Here is a 13,703-nt window from a genome sequence, read left to right as displayed (position 1 = left end):
TGTTGAAGGAGCACACAAGAAACAAATTAAGTTGTGTGTATACAAAGATGTTGATAAAGCTGTTCTAAAATGGGTGCAAATGATACTTGAAAAGAATATACCAATATATGGTCCAATAATTAAGCAACAAGTCTGAAATTTGCAGTCCTTGGGACATACAGAATTTAATATTTGAAGATTAAATGCACAACGCATAATATGGGTTTAAATTAACTATATAATATTGGTGTAGATACACCATAGTTTACCCATATATTCAACTACTTACATAGTATGAAAGGCATCGTTTTTAATTGCATCTCATATTGTGGCTACCTTCACAACAAGATACCAGGTATTGCACTACTTTGAATAAGTAACGTTTCTCTAGTAGAGAAGACTAATGTTATTTATTCTTGGTGGATACCACCACCCATAATGCAAACATGCCATCATAGTTGCAAAGTGGTTCCACAATATGAGATGCCAAATGGTGTACAGAATGATACTATATTTGAAGATTAAAAGCACAAGGCTAATATGATATGGATTTAAATTAACTATATAATATAAGTGTAAATACACCATAGTTTACCAATAAATTAAACTATTAGGTAGTGTGAAAGGCATCGTTTTTAATTGTATCTTATACCATGGAAGCTCTTTGCAACTGTGATTGCATGAACTGGGTACCTGCTCACCCACCAATGATAGGCCAACAGTTTTGAAACAGGTGCCATCTGGGTGTTAGTATCCACCGAGAGTAAATAACATTAGTCTTCTTTACTAGAGAAGCGTTACTTATTCAAATTAGTGTAATACCCGGTATCTCGTTGTGAAGGTAGCCACAATGAGATACAATTAAAAAGGATGCCTTTCACACTACATAAGTAGTTTAATTTATGGGTAAACTATGGTGTATCTACACTGATATTATATAGTTAATTTAAATCCATATCATATTATCCATTGTGTATTTCATCTTCATGTATCGTATCTTCTGTACACCATTTGGCATCTCTTATATTGTGGAACCACTTCACAACTATAATGGCATGTTTGCATTATCTGGGTACCTGCCCACCCACTGATGATAGGTCAACAGCTTTGAAACAGTGCTGCTGGATGGTGGTATCTACTAAAGCATTACTTATTCAAAGTAATGAAATACCTGGTATCTCGTGAAGGTAGCCACAATATGAGACACAGTTAAAAATGATGCCTTTCACAGTACGTAAGTAGTTTAATTCATGGATAGTGTATCTACAAGGATATTATATACAGAATTTAATGTGTGGGTGGTTACATAAATTTAAGAAGTGCCACAGAATTATGGAAATGGTTATGTGGAGAAAGTGTCACTGTAAGTGAAGATTGCAACAGTTGGAGGAACAACACCTTAAAGATTTTGGAAGAATAGGAACCTAAGGAAGTTTTTAATGCTGATGAAATGGGTTTAATCTTTTACGTGTTTACCTAATAGAACACTTGCTTTTAAGGATGATAAATGTTTTGGTGAAAAACAAAGCAAAGAATCACTGTGCTAGTTGAAGCCAATATGACAAGAAGCAAAAAATTTTTTCACTTCCTGAACTTTTGGTCATCATAAAATCAAAAAACCCAAGATGTTTTAGAGGCACAAAATCAATGGAAGTTGACTACACCTTTAATAAAAAAGCATGGATGACAAGTGACATTTTTGAATAATGGATATTAAAATTAAAGCGTATAACGAAAGAAAAATTGTGACTGTCCGGCACATCCTACCAGTATTTCTGCCGAACTTAAGTGTGAAGTTGTTTTTACCACCAAACATTATAACTTTAGAGATTGCATCTCTGAACTTTGTCCATTTGTCCAAACTCTGAAAGTTTGGACAAATGATGTCAACGAACACAAATACACTATTCAAAATTGTTTATCAAAAGCATGATTTGTATTGACCAGAGAAGTTGAAGGACAACTGGACGAACAAGATGAACTGCCGCTTTCACAACTAAAAAAAAAACTTTTGGATTGTTATCAAAATTGTGCAGAAACATTGAAAATCATATAACACTGGATAGTTATGTTTATGTAGATCAAGGTCTGGCTACAACAGTACATCGAAATGAAGGTGAAATACTGCTGAATGGTGATAGAAGCGAACATGATCACAAAGAGATTAATGATGCCATCAGAACCTATAGAAAAGCCAACTTGCAAAAAAATAATTTGCGCTTTTAAAATGGTTCACTGGGTCTAGTTTTGTGAAAATATTCCTGATAATGTTTTTAAGCACTGAATAAATATGAATTTTTCTTTAAGAATCGACATTTTTTAATGGTACTGTACAAACAAAAATTATCGATTTTTTTTAAAGTTTGTAATACTTACTGGTGAAAATTGTGTAAGCATAATAAAATACATTAAAAATGAATGTTGATTCATTTTCATCTAGCTGGATTTATTGAATTCCTTATAGGAAAGTTTGAATTGAATTCCTTATAGGAAAGATATATATATATATAAACAAAATAAGTCAAACCTAATGTATACACACTTTTAATACATGTTACATTTCACTTAAATAAAGCATCCAAAAAATACTGCTGGGAAAACTGATGCACATTCTGGTGGCTGGGTGAATTGTGAGTGAAGGCAGTGATACTTTTTGTTGGTGTAATGCAGTTTGTGATATATGGTTACTGCCACTGACTCTCCAATATATGGTTAGGTTTGCTGAAAGCTTAAGACATAATAGTACAGAGCAAGCTATCTACCGTCAAGGGTTTGGGATAAATATAAAATAAATGCCACCTGTACCAGAAACAATTTCTATGAGGTAAACAAAAAAGCAAAATTAACAAATCCTAGAATTCTTCTCTTATCTCTTTCCCAAGGCCAAAAACTAGGGACATTCATTATTCATTCTTAGGCCCATAGGTGATGGGCAGGAGTGTTTAAACATGAGTGCTGCAACCATTTAAAAATGAATTGTACTTCATAGGATTGACCATGGGACCAGAAACAAAAGAATATTAAAAGGACTTTTATTATGGGAGCTTATTTTTATTTCAAATGCTATGCATTTCAAAATCACTAACAGTTTCTCCAACTAATATGCATTTTAGTATGGTTATTTCAACATACATCTACAACCAAATTCTAAGTCTCAAATGGGTCCCCCAACTTGCGAAGTGTCTAATTCGAGAAATAAGCCAAAACAAACCAGTCAAATGGCACTATATCGAAAATTTCTTAGTGTATACAATACAGCCACTCCCCAACTTACATAAGGGTTGCATTCAAACTTATGTAAGTCAGAACTTCCCTAATTGCTAATACAACACTCACAAATTTGATTGAAGCAAAAAAGAAATGTTCAGCAAACATGTAAATTGACTTATTTATTCAATTTTTTTTATCTCATGTGCATGAAAAATTTAAGTGTACAAAATTACAAAAATATAAAATTACAAAAAGAGGGAGGAGACAGGCATAACGTCAGCAAGTTTTACCTTTTGAGCATCGTTGCCAGAATTAACTCTCCAGTTGATAAACACGCTGCTATGGAAGTTGAGGGCTGTGGAGATTTAGAAGGGGTTTTTTCTAACACATCACAAAATTTCTCTGCAGCTGCAGAATCAGCACACTTTAATGTTTTGGAAACCAGCGCAATGCTTGAACCTATTAAACCTGTTGCTTGCTACGAACTTGGCTTGGGGTTTGCTGTACTTATCCTTAATATCTTCATAAATAGTTCTTGCTTTTGCTTAAATGGCCATTGGACTCAGGAGAACTTGCTTCTGAATACAATTTCCCGTCCATATTAATAGCTTTTCCATCTTTGATATAGCACCTGAATACTGTTGATCTTTAATGCATTGATCCTTTAACATGTTCTTTTATGCATGCACTGTCCCTTAAAATAGTATTCGCTGTTGAAGCAGGGAGACCTAATCCCATGCATGACAAAGAATTCCATTACACGACAACCTTTGTCCTGCTTCGTAATTCTTAATTAATTTACTTAGAACCTTCAGTTCTAAATCAATTTTGTTTCGTTTCCTAGCACTTCCAGCACTTTCCGTTGGTCCTTTTCCCTTCACCATCGTAATAAGTAAATAGGAATGGAGAGATTCTGAAAATTTGTTTATTAAAAAGATTATATTAGAGATTGAGGTAATCTCTTACTTTTTTTAATATGATTGAAGATTTCAGTGAAGGGGAACTCATTTCACCATAATAATGTAAAAACCAACCCACAGAATTCCGCCAGTTATCGGTATTATAGCAAATGCAATAAGATCACATTTGCTACCCATTTATAATAGACTGTGCTAACAGAAAAGCCCAATAAACTGGAAGGTGCAAATTGTTTTTATTGTTTGCAAGAAATGTGTTTTAGAAAAATATCACAAAGGCGTTCAAAATTGATTCTTATAACGGAACATATGATAATGATGAAAGTGTAATGGAATTTCTGTTATGAAAATGAGCTCTTAGAGAGATAAATAGCTTAGTTATATAGGGAAAATTTCAACTTCTGAGGTCTTGGAATGAATTATCAAAAAAAAAAAAAAGTGTTATGGATCCCCATTACATTATTTTCATAAAGACACCTCCATTTATTCCTGCGGGATACAAAATACGTTTCCAAGATTTTTTTAAGTTTGCACCAGCTGGGGAGTGGCTGTTTTCTTTTTTCCAAGATTTTTTTTAAGTTTGCACCGGCTGGGGAGTGGCTGTATTCTTATTCAATATGTCACCATTAAATTAAATTTCTTCTTACTTCCTCCAGATGTGTTTTCCAATTAGAGAATATGTACCTCTCACACAAGAAGTGCACACATAATCCATTTTGTTAGCACTAATTAAACAAAAGTACACTGCAAATGTTGAACATCTTTAAGTCACTTCATGTATGTACATACTCGATATGAGAGGAAGTGCAATGAATGTACTTTGGACAAAAAATACTTTTGCTTTGAGAGAATAAAAAAAAATATAATAAATATTCCTTTTAAGGAATTTGCAAAGTGCATTATTTCTGAACTTCCTGCATAACGATGAATGCAGTTGTTTTTGCCACCACAATGCAACAAGATGTATACAAGCTATACATTAAAACAAACAATTATTACATATACAGCTCATCTTGCTATAACATAGGATGCATTCTGAAAGAAATAGTACATAGTAGAATGCAAGCTATAGCATGCACATTTTCATAATATAACTGGATAGATCCCATTCACCCAGGGTGGATGGGATCTATCCAGTTATATTAAAGGAGGTAGCAAAGAAAGTAAGCAAACCCTTAGCCATAATTATGAGAGGAAGTACCCATGGACTGGAGATGTGCAAATGTAACTCCAATTCACAAAGGAGGATCAAAGAGTGACAAGTAATTATAGACCTTTTAGTTTAACTTCTATTCCAGGGAAATTAATGGAGGCACTGGTTAAATAAATTAGGATCATCACTGCAGGATCATCTAGACAAGACTTCAGTTATAGCTTGGACACAGCATGGTTTTGTTAAGGTGAAGTCTTGTCTGGCCAATTTGATTGGATACTATGATGTGGTCACAAAGGAACTGGATGCAGGGAATAACTTTGATATCATATATTTGGATCTTAGAAAGGCTTTTGATAATGTTGCAAAAATTGGAGCAGTGTGGCATTGGAGGCAAATTGCTGCTATGGATAAAGGGATGGTTAAGTGGGAGAAGACAAGAGTGGTAATCAATGGACACTGCTCTTCGTGGATTAATGTTATTAGTGGAGTCCCTCAGGGTTCAGTGTTGAATCCATTGTTGTTTTCTGTATTTATAATTGATATTGATGATGGTATAGCAGTCCCTCAGGGTTCAGTGTTGAACCCATTGTTGTTTTCTGTATTTATAAATGATATTGATGATGGTATAGCAGACTTATTTAATGTCCAAGTTTGCAGACAATACGAAGGTTACAAGAGTTGTTTAAGGACACTAATGACTACACTGCTGCAACAGGATCTATAAAAGTTGAGCTGAAAGGTGGCAAATGAAGCTTAACATTGACAAATGTAAAGTACTACATATGGGAAGCAGTAACCCCAGTTTAATGTATCAAGGCAGATACGAAATTTTCTGAGCAGTGCAGACGGTCTGCAAGAGTAGCTCATGGTGTCTTGTCAATGACATACAGGAATTTTTATATCAGGGATAAGGTGATTATACCCTTGTATAAGGCAATTGTCAGGCCACACCTTGAGTACTATATACAAGTCTGGAGGGCTCATTTTAAGAAGTGCAACAAGATTGGTGAGTGGAACGAAAGGTTGCTCTTACGAAGAAAGGCTTAAGTTTTGTAGATAGTGTCTGGAGACTAGGCACCTGCAAGGGGATCTGATTGAGGTGTATAAAGCATTGAATGATTTGAGCATGCTCAATGCTGATGGGATTCTTCCTCTTGCTCAGAATAATCACATGCGAGGGCATAAATTCAAATCGAGGGAAGACAGTTATAGCACAGATGTGCAGAAGTTCGACTTTAGCCAGCGGGTAGATGATTTGTGGAACAGACTTCCATCTTTTGTTGTAGAAGTTGATAGCCTAAATAAATTTAAGGCTGAGCTGGATAGGAATTTGGAACGAACGGAGGGGGTGAAATGGGAGCATCTTTATTTATTTTTTGGCTAATGCTGCATAAGCTTGCTTTCTTGCATCATATGTCTCTACTAATGCTAATAATTGTTTTAATCTATACATATTATAGCTATGATTGGTAAATAAAATTAATTTAATGAAAGAAACATACATAAGCAGTATTTTTTGTGGCTAATTTTAACTTAAATTCTCTCATTTTCCTTTTCAAAAGAAAAGTTCCATCCTGGAACTTTTTAAAATGAATCTAAAATTGTTTGCCCAGCTTGATTCCTCTCCCCTGCCCCAATATAACTCTGTAACAACTTGTTTAAATTTCCACATTTATGCAATATTTAATGCTTTCTATTTTTTTTTTTTTTTGAAACAATCATTTTTGCACTAAACTGTTTACAGTAAAGGCTGTAAAGTTTTATATATGGGAACTGTGGAACCCTTTTTTAAATGTAAGATTGTTTGCCTAGCTTGATCCCCACCCCTTAAAATAAATCTGTCTCTACTAGATTATCCAAATTTGCCAATCGATCATACAGCTTCTTTCATGTCCAGATCCATGTAAAAAACCATTTTTGACAAAAACTTCTAGTTCCATTTTTTTGAAACCCTATAATCTTTTTTATACTCACTGTTTATACTAAGGGCTGTAAGAATATATACACTTCTGCCTAAAAGTTTGGAATCTAACTTTTAGGCATATGACAAGAGGTTTTTTTGTTTTTTTTTTTTTAAATTAGTTGACAATGTATAATTTAAAAACAAACAACACTATTTAAAATTTTTTTTTTTATTAAGCATTGAAAATTTACAGGGAAAAAAAAAAAAAAAATATATATATATATATATATATATAGATAGATACGATTAATGTTAGCAACTATACCGCTTTTTTAATCAAATTATCTGCCACAAGATTTTATCACTGTCTTATACAGATGTAGCATTCTAGTGATTAATTTTTATAATAGTATCTTGACTAACATTTATTCCAAGCAATTTGCAAGGTTCTCCATATATTTTGGGCAGACTTCACAAACTTGACAGTTTAAATGCCATAAAAAACCTATCGAGTTTGAGTCAAGAGATTGGGGTGGCCACCCCATAATTTGAAATACCCACGCCTACTGTTTAGTTGCTTAGAGTTGTGTTTCGGGTCACTGTCATGTTGTAATATAAAATTTCTTCCAGAAAGTCCAGAGGATATTGCATCATGCTCAAGATGTTTTTATAATCTTTTCTGAAAATTCCTTCAATTCTGACAGTGTCACCCACTCTAGAATCAACCCCAGATCATACTGAAACCACCTAAACTCTAGGCACTAAACTATACTTGGATCCAAAAATTTTAAAGTTTGGTTTCATCCATTCACAGTACATTTTTCCACTCTTCAATTGTCCAATATCTATGGCCCTTAGCCCACACTAACCATTTCTTTTAATTTTTTGGTTTTAATAAGGATTTTCAGACATCTACACTACCACAAAGTCGTGCTAGATTTAAGGGCAAGTCTTAAAGTGGATGTAGACACGAGAATTTCTCTGTTCCTATTGAACTCAGCTTGAATTTCCAGTGCAGTAATCGTAGATTGCATTTAGAAATTGTTTTTTGGTTATATCTTGTGCTTCTGTTGTTGCGTGTGGTCGTCTTGTCCCAGTTTGTCCTTTAAATTGACACTCTCCTTGAGTTATCAAATGGTAGTTTGTACTTCTTTAAATAGGCGCCTCCGTAGCCAGGTGGGCAGGAGCAGCAGTGCATAGCACATGCTTCTTGATTAGAATGGGGTTCGAGCCGTCACCACTGCATATCCCCGGAGCAATATGGCCTTAGTTGCTAATGCTCCTAAAAACCAAATAACAACAACTTCTTTAAATGGGGGGGGGGGGGGAACCCTGGTTTTTTTGTCAATACAGTAAACCCCTGCTATTCGCAGGGGTTACGTTCCTGAGAAATGTCACGAATACTGAGTTATGGCTCCCATAGTAATAAAGGGGTTCCATTCCAAATGTATGAAATATATAAGAAAAACTAGTCTAAAATTTTGTCTATGTATGTATTATATGTACCTTCATAATATGACTATGTACATAGACAGTACATAGTTAAATGCAAGCATATGGCATCGAAATGAAAATAAGAAACAATTTAATATTAAATGTAATATTTATTAGAAATTTCAAACAAATCTTTGAAACCAGCGCCTTTGCTAGCAAAAAAACTTATCCCGCCAGTGCTATCACCAGTTCCGCTAAAGTGTTGATAAAGGAGTTTTGCCTTTTCACGAATGATGAGTGAACTTAACGGAATTTTATTTTGAGTTCGGTCTTCTATCCACAGATTTAAAGTTTTTTCCATTTTTTCTAATTTAACATAACGAGTTACAGAGCAAATTTTTGAAGCAATTAGCGCGTTTTCAAGGACACTACGCTGGATTTTTTCTTCCGATTTTTTGATTGATCGTACCGTTGACTCATTGATTTTATAATGTTTTGCCACTGAGGAGACACTTTCACCATTAGAAATTTTGTGTAATAACTCAATTTTATTCGCTAATGTCATCACCTTATTTGATATTTTGACATATCTCTTGTTATTCGTAGTCATATTTGTACGGGTTAGAAAGAACTTGTCCACAATAAAGTTACTTTCTTCCGTTAACACACTCGAAAAAGTCTGTTTTAAACTGCAAAACGGTAGATTTATCACTTTTGTAAGCATATCACTTTATAAATTGATAAATTTATAAGCATATAAATTAAAAGCAAACGACGAAACCTTCCATGACACATACTGAACAAGGATTAGCGAGAAACATCCATGCTCGTGATTTTGTCACCCCTCTCCCCCCCACTCACTGAGCGCTGTTTTGACCAGGAAAGATAATTTTAGCCTCGCCCATGTTTTTTCATGGCAAAATATATTCACGGCGCTTTAAAATTCACGTTTTTTTAGGTTTCATTTTATATTAAATCAGCCATCGCGAATTTCTTTAGAATTCACGTTTTTTTAGGTTTCATTTTATATTAAATCAGCGATCGCGAATACCACGAATAGCGGGGGTTTACTGTACTTCTCATGGAACAACTTTCTTTATGCAGAGTTAGAATAGCACTTCTTTTTTCAACACTCAGTTCCTTATTTATTGCCATGCTTATCACAAAATCCATAAAACCTTTCTGAATGACAGGTTTGATTTTATAAGTTACAGCTCTTACTACTCAATTTATATTTCAAAACCCTATAGAATCATATATCTTCTTCTGTAATATTGAAACAATACTCCCACTTTCCAAAACAATCTATAACACTCATGAACCTTTTGCAATGCTCACCACAGGAATTTTATACATATTTCTGGAATATCCTAGAAATTTCTTAATTATTATTTAAATTATTTGATTTTTATGCATAATAGGAAATATTATAAGAAAAATGGTAAACAGGTTGGTTCTGTTTTAATAAAAACTTGATTCCAAACTATTTAAAATGATTTTAAATGGTTCTATTTAAAATGAAATACAATTCCAAACTATTAGATGGGAGTGTATATGGGAACTGTATATAAATTGTACATATGGACAATCAAACTGAAACGAAACTAGTGTAAAACTCTAACGCTGCAAAATGTGGATTTCACTCATGTAACTTCACGGCCAATTTTCTTCCATGTCATGGCGGACAAGGTGTCAATTAAATGTGTGTAATTTGAAATGCACATTTTAAGACTGCATTATAGCAGGATGAGCTATTATTGTACATACCTGCTGAAAAGAGAATTTGAGGTTTAATACTTGTAATCCAAGCAAGACAATTGTAAATTTTCTGTAACTTATTTCAAACTGCTCTTGCATGAACCAGCAAACAAGTTTAATGTTACTTTAAATTAGTTGCTAATGAGCGATAATGTCCACTGTGTGGGTACAGCTGGTAAAATGTACATATGATACTCCATTGCTAAATTATCTTCCCTGTATGGTATTAAATCACATAAATTAAGTTGCTATTTACAAAAAAGATAGAATGTGGAAGCTGCTTCAAGAGTTTTCCTTTTTTCCATATTGTTTTGTCAAGCCAAGTTTAAAGATAAAACTCAAAAATTCCACATTCAAACATTCTATAAATTATGTTTTTTAATGCTTCAGTGGTTAACCGCTTCCATATGTACTTATTCACACATACAAAAAAAAATTTTTTTTTAATTATTTCATATAATCAAGTTACAATGTAATCAAACATGCAATTTTCTATCTGTGGGCATTTTCTCGCTTCACTCACTCACAGTTGCTCTAATGTAATGGCAAACATGGTGAATGGTTCATTCATGCACTCAATAACCAGCTGAAAGAGCTGTAATTTGCAAGAGCAGTTCATGCCAAGTTAATGTAAATTGTAACTTGGCATGAACAAAAGTGAATAAGCAACAGAACTAAAACAAATACCAATTTTTTTTTTTGCATGGATTACAGGTATTAAACAAAGTAATACACTAAAATATGGACTCTTGTAGGTACGTACAATTTACATAATGAACAAAATGGAATTCTTTTAATGTACAACTCGCACATTTATCTGCATGTTATGATGGGAAAAAAATGAAAGTTAGCAATCTTTTTTGTGATAAGAAATTGTCAAATATTTCTAGAATTTTTTTTGGTTATAGTTCTCATAGATTAATGTTAAATAAATTACAATTCGTAAATGTCTACACAACAAAACTAGCAGATTCTCAACATTTTAAACGAAAGAAATTCTGTAATGATATGCAAAATAGGAATACCTGACAGAAAATTTCAATTAATACTGACGTTTCTTTTACTGTTCAAATACATTGAACCATTTAATTAAAACATTTTTGTCCCTTGAACTTTTGAGTTTACCATGCTATACTATATACATAACCTTCAAATGGCATTCGGTACTCAAGATCACATGCCACCTACATGGGAAAAAAAAAAAAAAAAAAAAAAAAAACACTACAGACCACAGAGCAAAAGCACTCAAACTCACTTTTGGTTATGCCACTGATAAATTTCAAATTGGCATTCTTATGGACAGTTGATTGACTGAACAAAAGAGAACTACTTTGTTTTTATTGTAATATATACACACAGTGGTCGGTTTATTAGGCACATCATCCAAGAAAATCAACTGCTCTGTCACAGTGTAATATGTTCATACCAGGTTATTTAAATGCAGGTAGTCAGACACAAAACGATACATGTGTGTGTAATTCACTGAATGAACCAACAGAACAACCAAAATGACAATGATGGGCTGTACCAGTCATGTCAGTGTGCAATCACAGGCCCAGCCAACATCCTGCTGCATGGGGATTGAATACTTTCTGGTTGTAAATAGATTGGTCCAACCATAAAACACTCAGCTAACAATTCTTGTGGCCATAAACAGCTCACTGATGCAAAATACTAAAAAGAATCAGTCTGACACATTCAAATGACAATATAGCACAACAGGTTATACTTGAGTGTATACAAGGCATTGGATCCTGCCATGAACCAGATCAAATGCATTTAGTGAACCTTCAAAATAAACTGTCACGGGACATATTGAAGAGTACAAAAAGGTTACCTGATAAGACAAATTCCTGTTCCATTAAATGGTATTGTAAGAATAAACTGAATCAATGGACCTCATCATGTCAGGCATCAAACACTGCAGACTGGCAGCAAAAATGTAATAAGCAGGTGTCCACAACACTTTTGTCCAAGTAGGTTTCTGCATTTAGAAATGCATCCTGCGGTGCCTCTCTCTTCTTCAGTCACCAATTTTCAACCCAACTGAACATTTATGGTGTGAAGATTTTGCAGCAGGGTCCTCTTTTAATACTATGAGAAGCAACTGATAAGCTCATGTATAAAATAGTTACCTCCTGTCTGTTATATATTTATTATAATTGAATATCTCTTTTATAAAGAGATATTCAATTCGCAAAATTTATTCAACCACCACCCCCAGATCTGAAAAAGTGAAATGAATTAAGTGTTCTGTTTCATTAGGAAAATACACCACTGCACAAGCAACACACTGAACAGATCATCTTGAACTAATGCCCCATCACACACATTCTCTAGATTTAGCATCCACAAAAATATTTGTTTGGATTAATGAAAAGATATCCAAAAGTAATGAAATGTGATATCATTGGCACTGTCAAACTCTGATTAGACTCAAGATGTTGCCTACCACAAACAAGGAATAACAATACAGAAAAATCACTATAAAGTGTACTGACATCAGGTGTTTGTGAGAAAAATTAATTTTTGTTGCTATTTTCTTTCTTGCTTAGACCATATCAGTCATTCCGCACAGAATGAAGAAATTTTTCAATGTCAAAGAAAGTAATAAGTATGCCAAATAAATTTCTTAAAAAATTTTCTTTAGAGAAAGAGAAATGGGTAAGTGCCACATTTCATGTGAAAGTTCATCATTACTTGTATATTTAAATGCTTAGATTAGTTTTTTTAAAAAAATAAAAAATTTAGTCAAACCAATTTTTCAAAACAACTTTCTTTACTTTTTCTGAGAAAAACAGCTAGCCAGTTTGCAAAATTACAAAAAGAACATTAATATTGTGTGTGCTTTGAAGAAGTTATTCACATGACAAAATCTACTGCATATTTTATTTTATTTGTTTCACATAATAGCATTAATTCCTTTCTAGGAATTCTGCTCAGATTACTAAAAACCTTTATTTTTGCATCTAACTTGTATAAAATAAAATGGAACTATATCAACTACACATCATTATTTTACCACAGGACTTCAATATATCATGCACATATGCATAGTAGACAATAAAACATGAACAAACAGTTCATATTACATAAATTAAAAAAAAAAAAAAAAAAAAAACTTACCCACTACACTCACCTGAATAGCCAGGAACACTTGGAATAAGATGATTTTACTCAAAAACTGATGTAGTTTACAGATTTTTTTTTTTTTTTCTGGTGGAAAGAATCATTTGAAAATATATATACACACCACTTTCACCTAAAACATCCTATCAAATTAATAATAAGGAGAGGAAAAAATAAAGCCCTCAAAAATGTGTTCCTTTAAAATTCCAGTTTTTTT

Source organism: Mastigoproctus giganteus, chromosome 8 (genome assembly GCF_048544385.1).
Source record: "Mastigoproctus giganteus isolate SK-2022 chromosome 8, ASM4854438v1, whole genome shotgun sequence".
Taxonomy (NCBI): domain Eukaryota; kingdom Metazoa; phylum Arthropoda; class Arachnida; order Uropygi; family Thelyphonidae; genus Mastigoproctus; species Mastigoproctus giganteus.
This window is presented reverse-complemented; position numbering follows the sequence as displayed.